Genomic DNA, 13,936 nt, shown 5'->3' on the forward strand with positions numbered 1-13,936 from the left:
CGAAGTGCTTACAACATTTGGTCCTTAAAACAATCCCATAAAAGAGGCCTGATCATTATCTTCATTTTGCAGATGAAGAAACTAAAGTACAGAAAGGTTAAGAAACTTAAACTAAATCATAGTCAGAAATCAAAACCCAGGGGCGCCTGGGTGGTGCAGTCGTTAAGCGTCTGCCTTCGGCTCAGGGCGTGATCCTGGCGTTATGGGATCCAGCCCCACATCAGGCTCCTCCGCTATGAGCCTGCTTCTTCCTCTCCCACTCCCCCTGTTTGTGTTCCCTCTCTCGCTGGCTGTCTCTATCTCTGTCAAATAAATAAATAAAATCTTAAAAAAAAAAAAAAAAAGAAGGAGAGAAATCCACCAAGCAGACTAGCTCCAGAGTCTATTCCCTAAATACCATGCTATTCTGTCTCTCTAAATCAAGCAGGAGTGGTCAACACCACGCATAGCTGCAACTAAAAACAATATATACTCAGATAGGTACACATGTATTTATAATGTTTTACAAGGCAATTTACATGTTGCTTAATTTTATCTTCACAGCTGTTCTATGTCAGTATATCCTGTCAATAGATGGACTTAGTTGGCATGAATTCAAGAAATTAAAGCTATGTGGCCATAGATTATTCCATTTATCTGCTGTCTTAAAAATGTGTCCCTTCTGTGCCTCGCAGAGGGTCTGGCAGAGAATAGGAATTCAATGTATACTTACCAAATAAAGAACAATTAAAAAGGGAGGTGGACATCAGAATGTGGTCAGATTGGTCCCGATTCATAATACAGCCACAAGAAAAACACTCAGCTAGCTTGGCTCACCAACAGTGATTTTTTCAGTGTCCATTTAGGTGGGAAAAAAACGTAGTTGGGACAGAACTCCTTGGGGCACCTGGGTGGCCTCAGTCAGTTGAGTGTCCGCCTTCGGCTCAGGTTAGGGAATCAAGTCCAGCATCGGGCTCCTTGCTCAGTGGGGAGCCAGCTTCTCCCTCTTCCTGCCACTCTCCCTGCTTGTGCTCTCTCTCTGACAAATAAATAAATAAAATCTTAAAACAAATAAACACCTATTCTAGCTTTCATGAAGTACAGCTATTTTAGCTTTGGTAGATTTTCACACAATACTTAGAAAATTCCTAGGCTCTATCTTTCTTCCAAAAAAACCCAAAAAGAAAGAAACAAAAAACACCAACTTTGAATATTTCTACCACATTCTCAAGTTATATAATCATTCTAACCTTAATTTAAGTTATTCAGCAAAAAAGTTCCATTTTTATTCCACAGACTATATTAGAACTAAGTGAAAAAGCACCAAACATGAAAACAAGATTGAATACAAAACATGTCATCAGGCATTCTTTCAATAAAATAACTCTCATTGTTCTGGATGCAACTTGCATCTAGTAGGTAAAAAAAGCATGTGTTTATGTAAAAAATGCACCACCTACCAATAGGAAAAAAAAAAACACGAATACTTTTAATTGAAAATAACTTGTTTCCCTGTCTACTCAGAGCACACTAAGCCAATAAAGGAAACTGGTATTAGGTGTCTGGGGAGGTGGGTATACAAGTGAGATGGATTACACACATGGTACCGTTTCTTCTAAGCTGTGCATCGGTAGTTAAAAAGTGGTAAACACCAATAAAATTCATGACATAGCGTTAGCTTCCAACCACCTCAAATTGTTTAGAAACCTCATTTTTTTTTTTGTTGAAGGGGATGTTTTCCCTTGTGGGAAAAAATAAAGTCACTCATGCATCTGTATGTTCATGTTAAAACTAATATGATGGTTTTCTGTTGGAAAATTTAATCATATCACATGACAACTAAGAGTTTCTATAACTAAAAGAAAAGCAAACAAACAAAAAAACAAAAACACCTTCACATGACAGAAAAACCTTGAAGCACATTCCAACACTTGAATTGAAATGATGACTTTCTCTATATGCCGACTTGAAACTGTTGGGAGTACACAAGGGCAATTAAGCCGCTGGTTAGATTCAGGGCATACTGAAAATGAATAATGCACACAGGCACACTGAAGTTCCACCTCTCAGTTCACCTTGTAACTAGGTATAGCAGATTGAGGAAAGATGTACTATAAGCATCAAATATGTGGTACTTCTCCGCATTAGAAAAAAAAAGTATAAACAATATTATATTTTAAATTATAAATCTGAAGGAAATGAATATACATGCCCACTTCAGATGATGAGAAAATGGAATATAAATTTCAAAACCTCCAGGGAGTGTATCACTATACTACAATAAAAAATTAAAATTTAATAAAAAAACCGTTTAGGGGGGCTCCTGGGTGGCACAGCGGTTAAGCGTCTGCCTTCGGCTCAGGGCGTGATCCCAGCGTTATGGGATCGAGCCCCACATCAGGCTCCTCTGCTATGAGCCTGCTTCTTCCTCTCCCACTCCGCTGCTTGTGTTCCCTCTCTCGCTGGCTGTCTCTATCTCTGTCGAATAAATAAATAAAATCTTCAAAAAAAAAAAAAACCCTTCAGGTAATACAGAATTCTGTGATTATAGAAATGTTCCACAGCTGAGCGGTCCGATATAGCAGCTACTAGCCACAAGTGGCTACTGAGCACTTCAAATATGGTTAGTGGAAATGAGAAAGTGAATCTTAAATGGCATCTAATTAAATTAATGTAAATTTAGCCACATGTATCTGGGACTACAACATTGGACAGTGCTGCACTAAAGAAGTAGAGGGAAATATTTGTACCTTAAATTCTGATTCAAATAGTAAAAGTCCTGTAGATGGGCACATACATAGATGCTTCTGAGACATAGTTTTGTTTTTCTAATTCTTGTGACTTATGAAGAGGAAAGGACTACGACACAAAATAAAAATCTCGCTGAATTTGTGGGGACAAATTTCCTATACTCATTTTCTAGAGACAACTAGAATATTGGTTCAATATTCAACTTGGCTTCAAGTTGTAATTTTCTCAGGGAGCTTCCAAAAATATGGATGCCTGGGTCTCATCCCCTCAAGCTTCTGGTTTAATTGGTTTGGGTTGAGTCTTGGGCATAAAAACTTTTTAGCTACCTTGGTGATTCTAACATGCAGCCAGAGCTGAGTATTACTAAACTAGAAAGAAAATGAGAAACTGTTTATTAAGCATAGATGCAGTATGCATTGCTGGTAGGCAAAGAGGGCCTTTGACAACCCAAATTCAAGCCAAAACACCCGAGGACTAAATATGAGCTACATAATCTAAATATTCAGAAATGATTTGGGTTATATAATCACAAATTTTTTTAATCAGTGAATGTTACTCAATTATGTAAAAGATTAGAAAGGAAATAAACTAAATATTGAATGTCTACTTGCCTTTGCCAATTTCGTGTATATTATTTAATTTCATCCTCAACATAACTTGGGAGGTAGATATTATTAATTTATTTACAGATGTGGAAAGTAGATTTAAAGGTATTCTCTAGGACTGGACACGTGTTTATCAAACAGTAAAGTCCATACTCTATTCTACAGCAAAAGGATTCTCCCTGGGGAAGTTTGTTTCGGTAAATTTTCACACTGGAATCAAAAAAAAAAAAAAAAAAATGGAAAAGAAAATCCAGGATTTAGTAGGGGAGCACAGGATAAGGCAAACACTAAAACAGGTGCTTAACCAGTCCCTGTTCCCGCATTATCCAGGCATCTGATAGCAAACCCTGGGAAAAACAGGTTTGTCTATGGTTCAAATCTACACCAGCCTCTACACCAGACCATTTAGGAGTAGCTGCCTTTTATCCTAAGAACTTAAACAATTGGTCTCCTACTGCCTCATAAGCTTTTAGGTATAGTCACACATTCTTTGGACAGGATAGAACAAGATGCTTATTCACAGCTGCCTGACACTAAACAGGAATAAGATAGGGGTTTTAAAGACTTTTTCATTTTACCCCCTGCATTTAAAGGATTATTGGAACTCCTCACAGAGCAGTATACAGACCACAGTTTTGATATGAAATATTTACACTGAGTATAGAACTTTTATTTTAACCTAGGCCATTGAAAGTCTTACATTAATTTACTCATTAAAAACAATCTTTTAAAAATTCAGTTCCTTAGTTGTTCAACCCATCTTAATTTTCAAATTAAGGGAGACAGCTTCTCAGAAAAAAAAAAAAAAAAAGTAAATCCAGAACAACAGACCCCCACACCCTACCTATCAGCACTAATCCTTCTATTCTGAGACTCAGTATCTTTTCTCCTTTTTCAGGCCCCTACCCTGTAAAGTGACATTAACACAAATGAGTCAAATTTAGCTACATCAGAGGCTAGAAAGAATATCTTCAGCTTACTGTTCCAATTAATGGCACAGACTTCTCCCAAAGCATATTCCAAAATAAGAATACATTGATAGGATTAACTCCTAAAAGCGCTGGCTTAGTGTATGGTAGTGTTTTTTTCAATTTCAAATGGTATTAATTACTATTTAATTATACCACAAAAAAATGTTTCATAATTTATTTAAAAATTACAAACTCTTGTCAAAAAAGAGGAAGCAGCAGTATAGCTTATCCCCAGTAGTCCTCCTCATTCCCCCCCACCCCATGTTTGGGGCTGGGCAATTTGATGAGCTGGAAAAAATATATACTCAATTGACGTAAGAGAAGCTACAACACTCCCCCATCCAATCCTTAGCATATTAAAAGTGGAATAAAGCAAGGATTAGACCTGTTTTTTCCTAATAATAAAGAACACAGAAACTCCATTTTTTAAAAGAATGATACCTATCATCTACACAGAAACAAATGATTAGCCAATTCTCACATTCACTTCCTGTATTGGAGGCAGGCCTCCAGAAAAAGATAACCTAAGTTCTACAACTTTTGATCCCTATTATAGTGCCAAGATTCATCCTTTAAGTTGACATTAGTTTTAACAGTTTGAGTATGAGTGTGTTACTTGCGACATGAAAAGTTATTTATAAATATTTTTGGATGCTAGTAATGGCCCTCCAAAAACTAAGTAGTCTTTACATGCAGTAAACATTTTGGTGGCACAAATATAAATTCAAAAGACAAACCTAAATAATGGTTAAAAGTCATAATTCTCTAATTGTAAAAGTGAAAGTCCCTACAAATTAATCTTTTCTTAATAACTAACCATAGATATTTTTCTAGCCTTAAGTCCAGCTTCCACCCTCCCTTTTCCCCCACACATACTCCCACAAAGCCTCTAGAACATCAAAGTTAGGACACAATGTTTTTATGAAAAAGTATAATAAATTTAGGATTGGTTAATAAAGCAGTTAGCTCGCCTCTGTATGAATTTACTGAATCAATACAAGCATAGATTTAATAAAAAATACTAACTATATTAAAAGGAGAAATAATTTTATCGAAGCACCACCACAAGCAACCAGTGAGCATGATGCAAGTTTTCACTTTGATCCTGCTAACCCAGCCATCACGAATCTGGGAAAATACCAACACTTGTTTCATAATACAGCGACTTTTCTGTATTTTCCCACCGTTTAGTAAAACTCTACGGATGTAAATTTTTAAGTCTTGCTAATTAGTTACCAGTGCCCTCCATCCCGCAGATCAGGTGTTCTCATTTTGTTTAAGTCCCCGCCTTGAAAACAAACCCGATTGCCCCATTTTCCGAGAGGTAAACTCAGCTCCAGGCAGTTCCCTATGAAGTCACCGCGTGTGTTGTTTCAAAGATGCAATTAAACGAACCTGACACAAGGCTGTCGAAGAGAGTAGTTGGAAGTGTGTGGAGGTGTCAATCATATATGTGTAAGGGCAATGAAAACAGTATTGCTACAAATCTATTTTAGTCTTAATATTTCTCCCCACTCCCCCTTCGCCAATATATTCACAACAAAGGACAATTAAACTTCGTAAGAACTTACTCGACTTCTACAAACTTAAGCTTTCCAACTTTCTGTACTTAGCAACCAGAAATGAGCAAAGGCGGGGTGGGGGTGGGGGATTTAACTGAGGCAGAGAAGAAAAGCAATAAAAGAGTTTGCATCAGGCAGTGTCTCTCCCTCTGCCCCTCTTCCTCCCTTCCCACCCCCTCTTCTCTGAGCCCTTACATATACACATTCTTCTGGGCGGCCTCTAACCACACCATGTCCACAGTCATTTACAGAAATTAGAAACAGACTCCGGGATCCCTTCCCATAGCACGCACAGCTCAGCGCTGTACTAGCAGGATGGGGCGATGTCACTCCCTTCTACCTCGCAATCTCTTACTCCCCCTCTGGGGTTTCATTCCCAAGAATCCGGCTTTCCTCCGCGGAGAAGGTGGATCTACCGAATTCCCAATCAAATTTCATCTCATCCTTCCCCACCCCAGCCACCTCACCACGACGACCAAAGAAAAGTTCCTTCCCCACCAAGGCAACAGAGGAGTTGGTTTCAGGGTCCAGAGCAAAAGCTGGGAGAGGAGGAGAGGGAGCGTGGTGTACTTTGTTTTGCACTTCTGCATATCCATACCACAGCCCAGGGCTGCTCTCGTCCTTACCCGCTCTTCCGGAGACCCGGTCCTGCTACTGGAGCGCGAGGCGAGGGCTGAGGGGACGCGGCGTCGGGGCGGGCCGCCCGCAGCAGCCTCGGGCGCCGAGAGCCACCACCTCTTCTCCGCCAAGCGACTGCGGGCGTGGGCCGAAGGAACTCAAGAAGGAGCCTGCGGAGGGGGAGAAGAGGAGCAGCATCTCCTCCTCCTCCACGCCTCGGAAACGCCCCTCCAGCGGCGACCCCGGCCGACCGCCTGACCCCCGAGCGCTGGAGTAGCCTCTCCGCCCTCCTGTGCTCTGCGCGCCTCCCAGAGCTTCGTCAAAACCCTCTGGCGCGGGGCGGCTCAACTCCTGCAGCCGGCTCTGAGGGCTGCCGAGGGGGCTGAGGCGCACCGGGGAGCTAGGGAGTGCCGCGCGCCAGCAAGACGGTCTCTAGGGGCCGTGATCATGGTGTGTGACCCTCGCCGCACCACCGCCGCCCGAGCTACTAGCACAGCACGGGCTCCACCTCAGGCACCCGCGCCGGCCCCGCCCCCGTTCCTGTCACTCAAAAGCCTTCCCGGGCTCTAGCAGGAGAGCGATCCGCGACCGGGCGCTCCCCTCCGCCTCATTGGCCCTCCCGGCCTCCAGTTCCGCCCCCTCCCTAGGGACGAGGTCGCCTGGGAGACCAGCGCCCCGGTTCCCATGACAACCGGTGCCTAGGGCCTGGCTTTTAGTGTTCTGGCTAACCAGACCCTCAGGTTGATCGCCGGGCCGCAAAGTTCTTATCCCCTGCAGTGTGGACTCCTAATTTTAGGCCAAGTTGAAAACGCAGCCGACCGCCCCCCGCTTCCAACTCCAGAAACAGAACTTTATGGCCCTAGGGAGGGTGAGGGAGAGTGAAAAATGTCTAACCGCTTGCTCTTCCCCCGTGAATCTAAATAACCCCTCCCCCCTTGCCCTCCCTGGCCTCCAGCCTTGTTTCCATATTCTCACCGGGCGGATTTGGGCTTTGAAACCGTGAGGAGAAGAGGGAAGAGAGACAGAGCCGGGCTGTGCCAGCTCCCTGCAGCAATATAGCAACTTGGAAATGGCGGGGTCAACGAAAACAGCTCGGTGAGTTTTCCCACAGTTGTAAAGTGATCTTCAAAGGTGTGCTGGCAGCACTTCGTCAACCCCAGGTGCCCTCGGGGAAACTCAAATACTCATATATTTTTGAAAAAAGTATGTAAATTCATCTGTTAAAATTCCTCTGAAACTAAGATAATCCTAAAGTTAAAAAAATGAAGTAAAAGATTCTCTGTAATCGAATAAAATAAAGAATATCCGTTTTTCTTTATAGAACTACACATTGCCTCTTGGCAAATTTATGTCCTAGCGCTATTCCTCTCCTGCAGACTGAAAGATTTGGATTTCAACAATTAACAAAGTCTTCCTGAATTCCTGAGCAAACAGTATCTTGTCATTTGAATTTCAAAAGTTTGGGGTTATTCTCAGAGGTATAAGATAACCTGGTCCACTCTGGATAGGGGACCTGGGGGTAATGTAGTCCTGGGCTGATAGTGTAGAGCCCTAGGTGAATCTAAACTTCATGGCTGGCTCCAAAATGGAGAGATGTGAGGTGAAATTAAAACTGCAATCCTAGGTTCCCTAGCCCCTGAGGCTGCTGAACATGTATGATGAATGAGGGAATTAATAGTAATGATTTACCTTTGGCGAGCACTTGACTTTTCATTATCTCATTTACTAAATGAATAACTGTGATGGATGTGTTTAGTCAAATATGTCTTGCAAGTATGCACTGAATGTAATTACTCACAGTGCTAAATACAATGGAAAACGCACAGCAAAATTTTAAGATAAGGAAGGTCCTTGCCCTCAGGGAGCTAACCACAGAGCCTAAGAAAGAAAAGTAGCATTCTTGAAGCAATTTGAGATTATGGCTAGAATGTGCAGCCAAATTTTGAGTACAGTAGCAGATGAGAGAAAGTCTGTGGTAGGTTGAATGGGCTGGATTAGTCATATCAAGGAGCAGGGGAATTTAAACTGGGCTTCGAAGAAGGGTAGGTAGTGGGATGAATGAAGCACAGATGAGGAAAGACAGACAATTGAAGGAAACAACATTAAACCAAAGTGCAACAGCAGGAATAGAGTGGCGATAGTAAATAACAGTGAGAAGACCAGCCCAGCTGAACTAGAGACAAGTGAAGGATTAGAGCCTTTTCCCCAGAACTTCCCCCATTTTCTGAAACACGGCTTTTTAAATGTTCTGGTTCATATATGACAGTGCTAGGGTACAACATGTGCCTCTGTTTGTCATTGAAAGAAAGTTCATATGTTTATTAGAAAGAAAAGCTACTTGGAATACCTTGGTAATTCAAGTCAGAAAGAAAGCATGAAGAGTGTAGTGTTGGAAATTTTCTCAAAAGCAGACAAACCAGTGTTGTGAACATTGTTGTGGGTCCCCCCCCCCCCCATTAAGGCCATTTCAGGTGGTTGCCCTTCAGGCTTTTTCACCAGTAATCCTTTTGTTTTGTATGAGGTAAAAGGCTGATTTTAAAATAAATGGCTGCAATACCAAAACCTGATAAAGAGTACACAAAAGAGAAACCTACAAGTTAGTCTCCTTTTGGATATAATGTAAAATTAGAATACATACTTAAGATACACATAGACCCTAGAACTATGTTACAAATGCTATGACAAAATTAAGAGGAATTATGCCAGATGTATAAGAATGATTCAATAATAGAAAACTTATTCATTTGGTTGACTACATTAATAAGTCAAGGAAGAAAAAAAATCTGTATGAGTGTTTCAATTGATAATGAAAAGGATTTTGTAAAATCCAGCATCATTCCTTAATAAAAACTTTTAAAGAATTTAGGGTAGATAATTTAACAATATATATTTTATACCAAATCCAGAAACTTGGCTTTATAATGAAACAATTATTCCCATTAAATGTGGCAAGAATGCTCATCATCTTACCATGAAAGGATATGATAGCCAATCCAGTGAGACATGGAATAGAAATACAAAATTAAATACTGAACATAAGTTAGGATTGTCATTTGTTTGCAAATTATATGAAAACTGCAAGGATCAATTGAAAAACTTTTATTTACTTATTTTTAATTTTTTTTAAAGATTTTATTTATTTATTTGACAGTGAGAGAGAGAGGGAGCATAAGCAGGGGAGCTTCAGGCAGTGGCAGAGGGAGAAGTAGACTACCCACTGAGCAGGGAGCCTGATGTGGGGCTTGATCCCAGGACGCTGGGATCATGAGCTGAGCCAAGGCAGATGCTTAACTGACTGAGCCACCCAGGCACCCCCATTGAAAATCTTTTAGAAGCAATAAAAGATGAGTTAAGGTAACCAGTTTTAAAAATTACCATACAAAATGAAGAGCTTTCCCATGTACAAATCAAACCAGTTAGAACATACAATATAAAAAGACTCCTATTTATAATAACCACAATTAAATAGCTAGAAATGAATATTAAGAGAAATTAATAAAACTTACTTTAAAAATGAATTTATGAGACAAAAATGTTTGAATAAAAAAAGAGATAGGGATGCCTGGATGGCTCACTTGGTTGAGCATCTGACTCTGATCTCAGCTCAGGTTGTGAGTTCAAGACCTGCGTTGCACTCTGGGTATGAGCCTACTTAAGAAAAAAAAAAAAAAGTAAGAAAAAACACATTAAAAAAAAAAAAAGAAGAGAGATACTTTTAGATTAAACCAACACTCGGGTACCTGGGGGTGCAGTTGGTTAAATGTCTTGACTCTTGGTTTCTGCTCCAGTGGTGTTCTCAGGGTATTCATCTCAGGGTTCTGAGATAGAGCCCCAAGTCAGGCTCTGTGCTGGGCACAGAGTGGGCTTGAGAGTCTCCCTCTCCCTCTGCCCCTCCCGCTTGTGCTCTCTCCCTAAAATAATCTTTAAAAATAAATAAATAAATAAATAAATACCAACACCCAAACATCATATAATTCTAATACCTTTTGAAAGTAACCTACAGGGACGCCCGAGTGGCTCAGTCGCTTAAGCATCTGCCTTTGGCTCAGGTCATGATCCCAGGTCCCACATTGGGCTCGTTACTCAGCAGGGAGCCTGTTTCTCCCTCTGCCTGCCACTCCCCCTGCTTGTGTTCTCTCTCGCTCTCTCTAACAAATAAATAAATAAAATATTTAAAAAAAATAACCTACATATCCAGTATAATTTTAATCAAATGTCTGACAATACTTTTGGGAATTTGAGAAAATAATTTAAAAATTCATTTGGAAGGTTAACCTTTTAAAAATAACCAGAAAGAAGGGCGCCTGGGTGGCTCACTCAGTTAAGCGTCTGCCTTTGGCTCGGGTCATGATTCCAGGGTCCTGGGATCAAGCCGGGCAATGGGCTCCCTGCCTCTCCCTTTCCCTCTGCCCCTCCCCCCTACTCATGCTCGGGTATTGCATGTGCTCTTTCTCTCTCAAATAAAATCTAAAAATAAATAAATTAAAAAAAAAAAAAGATAACCAAGAGGATCTTAAAAAGAAAATAAATGAGGAGAAAGTACACTAAAAGCTATTAAAATAAATTATAAATCACAACAGTTAGCAGCAGACCAGCTACAATATATGATAAAATGATTGACTAGGTACAGTATATAATAAAGGAGGAACATGCATCATTCAAAAATGGTGTTGAGAAATCTAGCTATTTCTTGTGTATTTTCTCAGACACACACATACACATGTTCTTTTTTGAAGTAAGGTTAGCTCACATCCTTACCTAATGCATTTTTTAAACATAATATCCTTTGATCTCTATTATCAGATCCTCCAGATATGCCTACGTCTTTTGAATGGCTGTATAGTATTCTGTTGCTTAGACGTGGCATAGTTTACGTAACTTCTCCCTTTTTAATGGACGCGTAGGTTATTCCCAAACTTTTGCCGTTCCTTACAATTCGAAATACATTTCTTTGTACTTGGTCCTGTCTTACATGTAAAGTAGAGCTGGTTTAGCTAGATTTAGCTTCTAGAAGTGTAATTGTTGTATTAAAGAGTAGACACATTTTACATTTTGTTAGACAAAGCCAAGGTGCCCTCTAAAGAAGCAGTACAAAAACCAGTTACAGTCATCCCAATCCAGATGGAAAGTTTGCTAACATACTTTGTTTCCCCACACCCTCACCAACACAGCATTATCAAACTTTTTTGATCATTGCTAATCTAATAGGTACAAAATGCTGTCACATTACGTGTATAGTTTTCTTTCTCTTATTAGTATTTTTTGTTTGCTTACAAGCCATTTTATTTTCTATTACTAAAAATATTCTTCCTTTTTTTTTTTCTTCTAGACTTTCATGGCTTTGTTTTTCACATTTTATTCTTTGATCCATGTGGAATTTATTTTGGTGATAGCTGCAGATACCCACTTGTCCCCGAAATCTTAAAAGAATTTGTTTATTTTGCTACATAAAATACAAAGCTTCTATATAGTAATAAAAACAATGAATACAAAATTTACAAAAGAAATTCAGAAAAGCAATGAATATTTGAAAATAAAACAACTGTATAAAGAAAAAATTTAAAACAAAAATAAGGTGTCTGTAACTATCAAACTGGAAAATTTATTTATTTATTTATTTATTTATTTATTTATTTATTTATTTATTTATTTATATTTTAAGATTTATTTATTTACTTGAAAGAGAGAGATCATGCCCACGTGTGCAAATGGGGGTTAGAGGGAACAGCAGAGGATAGAGAATCTTAGGCAAACTCTGTGCTGAGCTCAGAGCCTGACACACAGCTCAATCTCAGATCATGACCTAAGCCAAAACCAGGAATCGGATACTTAACCAACGGCGCCACCCAGCCGCCCCATGGAAAAAAATTTTAAAGACTTACCATATCTGGTATTGATATCTGGTATTAGTAAAAACATGTGAAATAGATACCATCTCACGATTGTTGGTAGGATTATAGTTTGGCTTATTGCATTTGGGAATGCAATTGCAATGTCTTTCATAGTATATAAATATTTAAATCCTTTAGCTTATTCCACCTAGGAAATTTATCATATAGAAATATTTACATATATGACCAGAGATGTGATCAAGAATATTTATTGCAGTATTATTAGTAGTCATAAGATTAAAAACAAAATAAATGTACATAATAGTGGAATGGTTAAATAAACTATGGTTGCCCATATATATTATCCAGTGACAAACAAAATAATATGATTTCTGTTCAAAAAGTACATATATCTAGGGGAGCTTAGGTGGCTCAGTCTGTTGAGCTTCTGACTCTTGATGTCACCTCAGGTTGTGATCTCAGGATCCTGGGATCCAGCCCTGCATGGGGCACTGTGCAGAGTCTGCTTGTCCCTTTCCCTCTGCTCCTCCCCCCACCCCCTGCCCCACTGTCTTGCTCTCTCTCTCTCTCAAATAAATAAATAAAATCTTTTAAAAAATACATATATCTTTTTATATGGCAATATTTATACTAACTACAGTTTCTCTGAGGATTAGAATAACAGCAAAGATTGCATTTTTGAAATGTTTTTATTTAAAATCTTTACAATGTGTGTGTCACTTTTGTTATAAAAGATCTGGGGTGTTAAGACAAACTGCCAGCTATAAAATAAGTAAGTCATGGGGATGTAATGTATGGCATTGGGACTATAGTAAATAATACTGTATTGTATATTTGAGAATTGCTGAGAGTAGATCTTAAAAGTTCTCATCACAAGAAAAAACTTTTTTGTAAATTAATCAAATTTAAATTAAATGAAAAATTCAGTTCCTCAGTCCCAAGAGCCACATTTCAAGTGGCTAGTGACCCCTGAATGGAATAGCAAGATACAGAACATTTCCATCATCACTAAAAGTCCTTTTGGACAATGCTACCTTATAGGCTAGCAGAGTTGATTTTTCTTTTAAAGACTAAATAAAAATGATTTCTCTTTTGCCAGCTTCTATAAACAAACAAAAAGGTCAACAGATTATCACTACTAGTATAAAGAAACTAAATAGCTGGCCTTAACACATTTTTAATTGGGCTTCTAAGTGGCTCATGGACCTCAGAATATTCATCACTTAGAGACTAACCTCGTGTCACACTCTACGTCAGGAATATTTTATGTGGGACCCATGGATGACACCCTAATGGACTCCTTGAGATTGTATTCCAACTATGTGTGTGTGCATTTTTCTAGGGAAAACATCTATACATTTCAACAAATTCAGAAAGGAGTTTATATCTTTCCAGAATGTTAAGATTCGTGCTTTAAAGGACAATGATTTAAAAATACCACCTTACCTCCAAGGTTGAAATGAATTCTAGGCTAATCTAAATCTGTAAATAGCAATGTTTTCCCAGCTGGCTTCTTGTGTTCATCTCAATATGAAATATTTGTATTCTGGTTTGTACCATCTGTGTTAGTGTTTTTTCTCCTTTAAGTCCAGAAACAC

The 13,936-nt window shown here is 39.2% G+C and overlaps 2 protein-coding genes across 20 annotated transcripts in view; one reads left to right on the forward strand and one right to left on the reverse strand.

The window, feature by feature from the left end:
• PTPN13 (protein tyrosine phosphatase non-receptor type 13) overlaps positions 1 to 6,980 on the reverse strand; it is a 199,199-nt gene extending 192,219 nt beyond the window's left edge. For 12 of the 13 annotated variants that reach the window (XM_045791283.2, XM_045791210.2, XM_045791325.2 and 9 more), the window contains exon 1: positions 6,495 to 6,980. The gene's annotated coding sequence lies outside the window, so the exon portion shown is untranslated. The remainder of the gene's footprint in view (positions 1 to 6,494) is intronic. The other variant, XM_045791314.2, reaches the window with a different exon arrangement.
• Positions 6,981 to 7,191: 211 nt separating this feature from the next.
• The window catches only part of MAPK10 (mitogen-activated protein kinase 10), a 533,352-nt gene continuing 526,607 nt past the window's right edge, over positions 7,192 to 13,936 (forward strand). For 2 of the 7 annotated variants that reach the window (XM_045791168.2, XM_045791181.2), the window contains exon 1: positions 7,194 to 7,581. The gene's annotated coding sequence lies outside the window, so the exon portion shown is untranslated. Of the gene's footprint in view, positions 7,582 to 13,936 lie in introns of all 7 variants that reach the window. The other 5 variants (XM_045791174.2, XM_087864016.1, XM_087864017.1 and 2 more) reach the window with 4 other exon arrangements.

Source organism: Ursus americanus, chromosome 8 (assembly GCF_024610735.1).
Source record: "Ursus americanus isolate L20-20 chromosome 8, mUrsAme1.1.p, whole genome shotgun sequence".
In the NCBI taxonomy this organism is placed as follows: Eukaryota; Metazoa; Chordata; class Mammalia; order Carnivora; family Ursidae; genus Ursus; species Ursus americanus.